Raw genomic sequence first — 9,799 nt, 5'->3', positions numbered from 1 at the left:
CGCTGCGTCTCTCTCTGTCAAATAAATAAATAAAATCTTTTAGGAAGGAAGAAGTAAAGAGGGAAAGAGGGAAAGAAAGGAAGGAAGGAAGAAAGGGAACTTCAACTAAAATTCAATTTAAAAAGAAAAAAATTTCCACTTCTAGTCTCCTATGTTGAAGCCCTTGAGCCTCTGTCTATGAGGTAACCAGCTGGCCCACTAATGCGTGATCCCTCCCAGAGGGGAAGATTGAGTGTCAAATGTTAAAAAATTCTACAAAGAGGGGTGCCTGGGAGGCTTAGTCAGTTAATTGTCCCACTCTTGACTTCCGCTCAGGTCATGATCTCGAGGTTGTGGAATCCAGCGCCACGTCGGGCTCCATGCTGGGCATGGAGCCTGCTTAAGATTCTCTCTCTCCCTCTCCCTCAGCCCCTCCCCACCCCAACTCACACATACTCTAAAAATTTCTAGAAAAAAACTCTTATGTCAACATTCCAAAGTAGCTCGGTTACAATATGCAGCACCCTGTGACACCATCTATTCACATATTCACTCACTCTCGCAACTAACATTAAGCTCTGTGTGTCAGGCTAGAGAGTGGGGAATAGCTTGTAGGGAATCAGGCCTGGAGACCAGTTAGGAGGCTGAGGTGACAATCCAGGAGGAACTGATGGAGCTTGCCTAAGGGTGGTGGCAATGGAGATGTTGATGAAAGAATAGACTGAAGAGTTCTTTAGAAGTTGGAATCGATATGACTTATTGGAAACAAGGACATTGGGGAAAAGGTAGTATCTTTGCTTGGGTCCTCAAAAAGCAAGGCCTGACACTCTGGAAAACAGTATGGGGGTTCCTCAAAAAGTTGAAAATAGAGCTATCTTACAACCCAGCAATTGCCTACTGGATATTTACCCCAAAGATATAAATGTAGTGATCTGAAGGGGTACGTGCACCCCAGTGTTTATTGCAGCAATGTCCACAATAGCCAAACTATGGAAAGAGCCAAGATGTCCATCGACAGATGAATGGATAAAGAAGATGTGGTATATATATACCACATATACAACGGAATATTATGCAGCCATCAAAAAAAAAAAGAAATCTTGCCATTTGCAACAACATGAATGGAACTAGAGGGTATTATGCTAAGCGAAATAACTCAATCAGAGAAAGACAAGTGTCATATGATCTCACTGATATGAGGAATTCTTAATCTCAGGAAACAAACTGAGGGTTGCTGGAGTGGTGGGGGGTGGGAGAGATGGGGTGGCTGGGTGATAGACATTGGGGAGGGTATGTCCTATGGTGAGCGCTGTGAATTGCGTAAGACTGATGAATCACAGACCTGTACCTCTGAAACAAATAATACATTATATGTTAAAAAAAAAAAAGAAGAAGAAGAAGATAGTAGGAAGGGAAAAATGAAGGGGGGATATCGGAGGGGGAGATGAACCATGAGAGACTATGGACTCTGAGAAACAAACTGAGGGTTCTAGAGGGGAGGGGGTGGGGGGATGGGTTAGCCTGGTGATGGGTATTAAAAAGGGCACGTACTGAATGGAGCACTGGGTGTTATATGCAAGCAATGGATCATGGAACACTACATCAAAAACTAATGATGTAATGAATGGTGACTAACATAACATAATAAAATAAAATTAAAAAATAAAAAAGCAAGTCCTGAGACCATAGTGATGGTCGTAACAATATATTTGGTAGATGCAAGCCCAAGAAAGTGAGAATGAAGACAAGTGGAGCGAGCAAGGACAGCCGTGCCAGAACTCAGTGAGCTGTGATGCCGCCCGGGCTCCTGGTTGGTGACAGGATGCAAAAAGAGTGCCTTGCTTAGTGCGCATGTGTATTCAGCCCACAAGACTCCTCAGAAGGGCTGCAAAGAACAAACAGAGCCTGAAGTAATCCACAAAGGAGAGAAAGGATAATTCTCACAGGTTATCTTCTCTCTTCCATTTATCAAGACAAAGAACCCTAAGGAAGGAGTGAGTGGAGTGGTAGAAAGTGATGAGTTAAATCTGAATGTTTCATTGGCTTTTGGGAGATGTCCAGATGGAAATGTCTGACAGGCAGTTGAATGTAGATGGAGTCTGGAGCTCAAGAGAAAGCCAGGTTATAGAAGGCTAGGTAAGCAGTGTGCGCTAGGCTGTGCCACCCAGAAACCCCCTCTAGGAATGAAGCACTCCTTCCCCCAGCTGCCAGGACTGTTGCCTGCTGGTGGCCCATGGCCAGATTCTTCTCCAAGAATTACCCTTTATCAAAGGAAGCTGCCTTGCCCGAGGGTGTACACCTGTTGTGTGCATCCAATGACACGTTGATGTGGGGTTAAAAAGGCCTGTCCCCTTTGTCTCAATTCAGGTCATCCCTGAAAGGCCATGCCAGCTCTCGAGTTCTCTAGAGTTGGATGGTGCCCCTGTTGTATCTACATCGCCAATCCCGCTTCCTTTATCCCACTCCCAAGGTGGTTTCTAGAGCACCCACCCCCATATACCACCTGCATGCAAATTTCTGGGTCGGAGTCTCCCAGACAACTTGACCCAAGATTAAGTGGAACCTGAGGATGTGAGAGTTCCTGGGAGAGTGCCTGGGAGGCTTAGTCAGTTAATTGTCCCACTCTTGACTGGGACAAGTGGACAACTCTTTCAAGAAGCTTGTCTGTGACAAGGAAGGAAGATTCCTGCAGAGAGGTACTCTCAAAGGAGGATGGTTTTGCTTTTTGTTTTTTGGTTTTTTTTTAATTGGGAAACACTAAGCATTTTTATCTGCTGACGGCAAAGAGCCAGTTGAGAGAGAAGAAGGGAAGATTCTGGATAGAAAAAGAACCCTGGGAAGAGATAGGGTCCAAACGACAGGTAGAAGGATTGCCTCCTAGAAGAGGGAGACGTTCCCTATGAGGAGAATGAGGGAGAAGGAGAGGATGAGTGTGGAGGTAGGTGAATTCATTTTCACTGTAGGGAAGGTTAGATCATCTGCTGAGAGGAAGACGAACTCAGGGAAAGTCAGAAGCTTGAAGACAGTGGAGAACATCAGAAATAGGCACTGAGGCAGCGGCAGGGAGAGTCGCCGGGCAGAAATGCCACATAATGACTGAGCAGTGATGAGGGCTGCCGGAGAGTGAGGTCACCAGGAATTTATAGTGGCAATCATCACAGCACTCAACTTGCTTTGTTATAATTATTCACAGGCCTCTCTCCACACATACACCTGACAGGCTGGAGCACCCACTAAATTTTGAAGCAATGAATGGACCCAGTTTAAATGAGCCCTCCAGTCAAAGGGCCTCGTCTCTTCCACCAACACAGTTTCATCAACTAAAACCATATGACAGCTATCTTGGGTCTCTTGCTCCCTGATACTTTTAGTCTCAAGAAACGTTGAGGTGGAAAATACGCTTTTGTACAAGTTTATCATATGTTCTATATGTATCCTTGGTAATGCATGTATGCATTAAACAGTTTCCCAAAGATCACTGGGTAGGACAAGGCAGAGTTCAGGCTAACCCAGGTCACCTAACTCTCTTTTCCATATACTCTGCTATGAGATACGCAGTGTGAAACTGCCAATGAGTTCCAGATGATTCGGTAGGCCTTCAATATTTCCCTCCTTCCTTCTTCTCTCCCTCCCCCCCTTCTTTCCCTCCCTCCCCTGCTCCTTCCTACTCCCCCTCCCTCCATCTTTCCTCCCTGAGCATGGTAGACCTCTTGGAATCTTTTCTGACCTCCCTACTAAGCTGTCCCCCCCAGCTTCATTATGTTCAGCCCTCATTTGCACATGCTCTTGACACCTGGTGTTTGGTGGCAGAAATGGCTGATAAAATTCCACACTGATTAATTTCATGTTTAATCTAACTGATACTTCTGTAGCCTTTGCAAATAACCTTTTTGAACAAAAACTGCAACGGCTCATTCCAAACCCGATCAAAGAGGTATGCATGACTCACAGCCACTAAATAAACATTGATGCCTGATGGCAGTAATATGGCTATTTATATTCAGAGCCTGATTTAACCAGTGGCATTCCTGTAATAAGATAATAAGCATGAGCTGTTTACTAGAAAAAAAGGAGAGTCTGTGGTGCTGGTGTTCAATAAAATCTCTTAACAGGCAAATGAGTCTCTGAAATTGGTTGGCAAATACATCCAGAATGAGATGTGCTAATTAGTTGCTGTTACTGATTTTCTAAAATAAAGAGTTTAAACTTAAATTAGCCCTGAAATTTAGTACAATAAAAAATGCTGGATGTATGATACGTTGAAAATCTTATAGATTATGCCTAATTTATGTCCAGCGATACAATTAAGAAGAAAAGAACTCTGCACCTAAATCACTAGAATTTAAACAGAGACTAAGAAGAGGTTTTATATGTAGAGAATTATAAGCATAGATATTTGAATCTCAGGTTCGAGGGTTTTTTTTCTATTCAGAGAGCATTTGTAGGTGATCCTCTTGGCTATACTGGCAGAGGTATCTATGACTATAAGCCCTTGAATTTTTAAATAGAAAGATCAAAGGAATGCAAGAGTTATCTTAATAGCATTTGGATACCCTTTAAAAATAGATTAACCTAGGGCGCCTGGGTGGCTCAGTTGGTTGGGCGACTGCCTTCGGCTCAGGTCATGATCCTGGAGTCCCAGGATCAAGTCCCGCATCGGGCTCCCTGCTTGGCAGGGAGTCTGCTTCTCCCTCTCCCGCTCCCCCTTCTCGTGCTCACTCTCTCTCTCTCTCAAATAAATAAATAAAATTTTAGAAATAAATAAATAAATAAATAAAATAAAAATAGATTAACCTATTCAGAACCAAGATCACGAGATTCTAGGTAAGCACAGAGGAGACAATCGTCTGGATTCAGAAATAAACGATGAACACGCCAAGCTTTGAAGCTTCCCCCAACACCTTCCAGCACTGTTTTTCCTCCACTGAAGGAAAAGCAGCAAGCACCTCGTGCGTGCTTCCTTTCTCTTCCTGCTCTCACTCCATGCGGCCCCTTCTACCTGCTAAGGATGCATCTTCAAACCTCTATTTGTACGGCTTCCTTCACCAAGTTGGAGAGGACTTGCTTCTCTGGACTCGCAACTTCAAATAGTGAGATGATCTCAGGAGGCAATCAAATATTTTTTTAAATCAAATATTGCATCTAAACAGATATGGCCACGTAACAAGAGGATTTGGGTTGTGTCTCCACCTTTTTTTTTTTTTCTTTTTCCAAAAACCAAATATGAATTCAAGAAACTGCTGTTTGCATTTAGCTGGTGGAGATAATGTTGGTTTTCCCAGAGCACATGGTCATTCTTTGAAAGCCAGCTAGATGAGCAGATGTGAGTGCTCTAGCCCAAAGTAGTAATGTTCCTAAAGTCAGCAATGAGTTAATTCATTCATTTGGGTCCTATTTATCTATAGTTAAGCAGACAAAAGTTGATCATTTATTTGCTCTAATTAAGATTTTTAGTCTTTATCAGAGTTACTTTAGTCACCAGGGGTAATTGATTATGTACATCTTTGTTTCCATTTTATAGTGGGGACCCCCAGCTCAGGTAGCAATGTTTCCAACTATTACTGAGGCCCTAGAATTATGGAGGACAGTGTCATATAGGCTAACTAATAACTGAAATTATAAATAGAATTCTGAGTCATAAACAGGTGGTCTTCCCTGTATTTTTCAATGGTATTAAAGTTCTCTTGAAACCAACTCTGGATAGCTTAAGACAAAAGGGAATTTGCTCAAAAGGATATTCATAACCTTACAAGATGTAAGATTGAACAACCACTGCTCAGAAGTCAAGAATCACACCAACTCCAGAGAAATGAAAACAAGAGTTTCTGGGCTCACCCATTTTTGGAACTCAGCAACTAACATCTCCTGGTTCCTTTGTTTCTTTTTTTAAGATTCCATATTCTTAGACAAGAAAATCTGGTTGGTCCAGCTTGACTCAAACAAATCAGTTATGACTAACAGAAGAGGGGGACAAGGTCACATGATACAGACACAGCTTCTGTGGAAGTCTCCAGAGATAGTAAGATGGTTGTCAGCTGGGCAGCAAACCCAACAGTCCTCTACCAGTGCTCCTCCAAGTACGGGTCCATAGCTTGATGCCAACCCAAGAGCGGATAAAGAGTATGCATCAGAATCTGAATCAACATACTGCTAACTTTCTCAGGAAAGTATTTCTATTAAAAAAAAAAATGTCAGCTGAACTTAAAAAGTGTACTTAGAGATACAGTTTGTTTACATTCTGGTTCATTACTTCTTACCTCCTCTTGGACCAGTAGCAAAGAGTTTGCTGGTAGGCAACTGCCTGTGGACCACTCCTTGAGTAGAAGTCTCTTCTCTTCAGTCCTTGTCTGACTTTATGGGATGGTACCAGAGTAATCAAGAACATAGGCTTTGAAGTTGCCTGGGTTTTAGTTCTTGCTATGCCTAATAGCCGAATGACCTGGGGTAAATAAATACTCCTAGCCTCATTTTCTTAATCTACATGAGAGATAACAATACTACCAGATTTGTCAGGACTCTTTCAATCGCAGGCAGCAGAAGTTCAAATCATTAGGTTAAACCAGAAAAAAATCTGGAAGAAAAAAAATGGCAGTTTATATGGTTCAAACCAATGGTTCAAGCAAAAAGAGATTTTATTGGTTTATGAAACTGGAAAGCATAATAGTGGAGTAGGTACCATAATATATCTGAATCTAGGGCTCAAATGGATAAAGAGAAACTGTCTTTTCCAGCAACCAGAATCAGATAATATGGCATATAAAAACTCTAACTGTCCCCCCTTGGGTCATTCTCCCAACCCTCAGCCCAATCACTATCAAAAAAGACACAGTTTCATGATGGGCCAAGCTTGGGTCATATACTTGGGAGTAGTCAGAGCACTATGATTAACAGATTGGCAGGCCTATCAGCTAAACCCTTTGTCTTATTTCGTCATAACCCTAATGTCTAGCACCTAATAGGTGCCCCCCAAATTAGGTAAATAAATGATTAGGAAAGGGGTAATGTGTAGCCCCTCTAGTCTAAAGAGGGGGCAGACTATAGCAATAAAATTCCATAATAAATGCCTACATCATATGGCTCTTGTAAAGATTAACTAAGAATGTGACACACATGGGACAGGGCCTGACACATAATGGCACTTTCATCTACAGTATAGACCAGGTCAGGGTAGAAGCCCACATTTTCCATGTGTGACTTGCACGTAGGCGCCTAAGTTTCTCAGTCAACCGAATGAGCTAATAAGTGAACTCATGAATAGACAATGAGAAATCTGGATCCTATATCTTCCCCTGGAAAATGTCTTTCATCCTATTGCAATTTTTATTTTGTCTGAAGTTTTCCTCTGAATAACCAGACAAGAATCATACAAACAATAGGGCAAAAGCAAACAGGCTTTGAATTACAATAGGAGGCATTTTAGTTAGAAACCTACATTGAGAAAACCTCCTAGAGTCTGGAAAACAAATCTTCTTCAGTGAAACTTCAAGAAAACAGGCTGATTTTCATCACAGTTCTTTCTGGTGGCAGAAAAGGGACAGGTGACTTTGAAGAGCCCTTGCCCAGCGACTGGCAGCATTTGTAGGTCACATTCCAATCCAACAGAGGGCAAGGGAAGGGGGACGGGAGCAGGAGATACAATCAGAATGTTTGACTTGGCAGGTGTCCACAGAGCTCATCTAAGTCTAACCCCAGATTTTACTGAGGAGGGAACTGAGGCCTGGAGGAATGAAGGGGCTTGCCTGAGGGTCACCGTGAGGCCCCTGGGAAGGGGCAGAGCTGAGTCCAGATTCTTTTTAGTCCACGTCCAGTATTCGTCCTCCACACCACACCACAGGCAGTGGTGGCTCAGAGTGCCCCAACAGTGCCCCGTCCCCCATGATTAGGTGGACAGGAAAGCAGGCAGGGAATGGTAATACTTTAGGGAGAAATCAGTGAAGACCTTCATGTGGTAAAGGGTCAAAGGATGGGGATTAGTGTACCCTGAAGAATAATCTGTCTCCCACTTTTGGTCACCAATCCCCCATGTATGACTAACCTATACCTTTCCACCTGCCACCTGAAGAGAATCCAAAACGTGAACAATGTTTTTTAAAAAATGACATGTGTCAAGCAATTTGAGCAAATAACAAATTCAGTTCTTTTGTGAACAGTTCATTTTCTAAAATAAAATTCAGGACAAATGAATCAGACAAAGGATATTTGAGCCTTTTCTGAATAGAAAAAACATACATTTAGGTGCCAACATGCTGACTTTGTGGGTTTAGGAGAATAGGCAGGTTATTTGCAATTGGAACTAATCCAAAATCCAAGACATGTGCTCACTTAGAGGGTAAGGGTATCATATTTGTGGTGGACCATAAGTTACCCACCCAATAGTGATTCTCGCCTTCCTCGCTGTCAGAGCTCCCACATTGCTAGGACTGACAGAATGCCCAGCTTCAGTTTATGACTTACATGAGATGTAAGTAAAAGACATCGAGGCTTTCTAGAAAGCCCCCTTTAAAGGGAATGACTCAGATGACAGGCCCCTTCTGTTCCTCTTTCTATATCTTTCAGATGCTGGGGTCAAGTGGCTGGAGCTCTAGAAATCATACTATAAGCACGGGATGAAGATTCACCCTAGGGATTGTGGAATGGCAAGCTGCCCAGACCTTGGATCCCCAAAAAGCTCATGGCACTGCCACATCAACCCTACACTGCCCACTTCTGAACACCTTATTAGAGGAAAGGAAAAGAAAGTTCTGTGTTGCTTAAATCAATTTTCAGATCAGCCAAGTACAGTTTCTGACTGATACAAACACACAGCGTGCCCTTGGCAAAGTAACTTCTTTAGCCCCTTCATGTCTCAGTTTCTTACTCTTTGAAGTTGAGTAAGAGTACTAACCAGTTTTAAAGAACACATAATACAGTGATTTTAATATTCTGTTTACTAAAGCCCTAGAAAATTTTTGGAGGTAGTCCAAAGGAGGAAGGGGGTAAATACATGGGTATCTGAATGCCCAATATTCAATCAGAACAGTTCCTCTTCTATTTGATTTTTATTTTGGGTTTCCAAGTAAGATTTCATTTGGAGGGGGTGAAAAAAGAATTTAAAGGCCAAAAGAATTTGAAAATCACTGGCAGGGAAAAATGTTTAGTCCTTTGTATGTGAGAAGGACACTTGGGGCGTACCACTAATCCTGAGATGATACTTTTCTAACATCGCCAATGGATCTAATGATGCCAGTTCGATGCTTCTTGAGACCAATATCTCACACCTGTAGACCAGCCTAAGGGAGCAGCCTGGGGCCACGGAGCAGTGCAAAGTGCCCTGACCCATGCAGGAATAAAATCAGTCACCCCCACTACCTCCAAGCTGCACTCTAACCCTCTGAAGGATAACAAGCCAGAGAGCCATGCCCAGCTGCACTCTGAGGTGTTACATAGAGACTGGAGGAATCTAGGGAGCTGTGTCCAGAAGGAAGGCATTTTGTCCATCACTGGCTCTTGTTACCTCCCATAGCCCTGACCTCTCTAACCCATCAGACTTAGCGTAATTCTTTATTCAAGGGTTCAGTAGTCTTCCATATAGGAAAAAGTTCCCAACTGAGATTTTGGGAAGGCAAAAGGGAACAGGAATGGGAACAGGACCGGGACGGGACAGGAAGGGAAGGGAAGGGAAGGGAGGCAGTCCTGGGCCTTTCACAAACTTTGACTTCTAATCATGCTATCTCTTAGCAGAACATCTCACCTGGGCCTTGGAGAAAGAGCTAAACTTACAAAGATCTTGGGATCTTGGAAATCAGCATCTGTCTGTCAAATCCCCAAAAATGATACACAC

The 9,799-nt window shown here is 42.9% G+C and overlaps 1 long non-coding RNA gene across 1 annotated transcript; it reads left to right on the top strand.

The window, feature by feature from the left end:
• The first annotated feature begins 1,589 nt into the window (after positions 1 to 1,589).
• LOC118002862 lies at positions 1,590 to 8,629 on the top strand. Its single transcript, XR_004677194.1, has 2 exons — positions 1,590 to 1,789; positions 8,536 to 8,629. It is a non-coding gene; the product is annotated as an uncharacterized LOC118002862 (long non-coding RNA).
• Positions 8,630 to 9,799: the final 1,170 nt, after the last annotated feature.

The sequence above is a fragment of the Mirounga leonina genome, unplaced genomic scaffold (genome assembly GCF_011800145.1).
Source record: "Mirounga leonina isolate KUSES-001 unplaced genomic scaffold, KU_Mleo_1.0 Mir_84, whole genome shotgun sequence".
Taxonomy (NCBI): domain Eukaryota; kingdom Metazoa; phylum Chordata; class Mammalia; order Carnivora; family Phocidae; genus Mirounga; species Mirounga leonina.
This window is presented reverse-complemented; position numbering and strand designations above follow the sequence as displayed.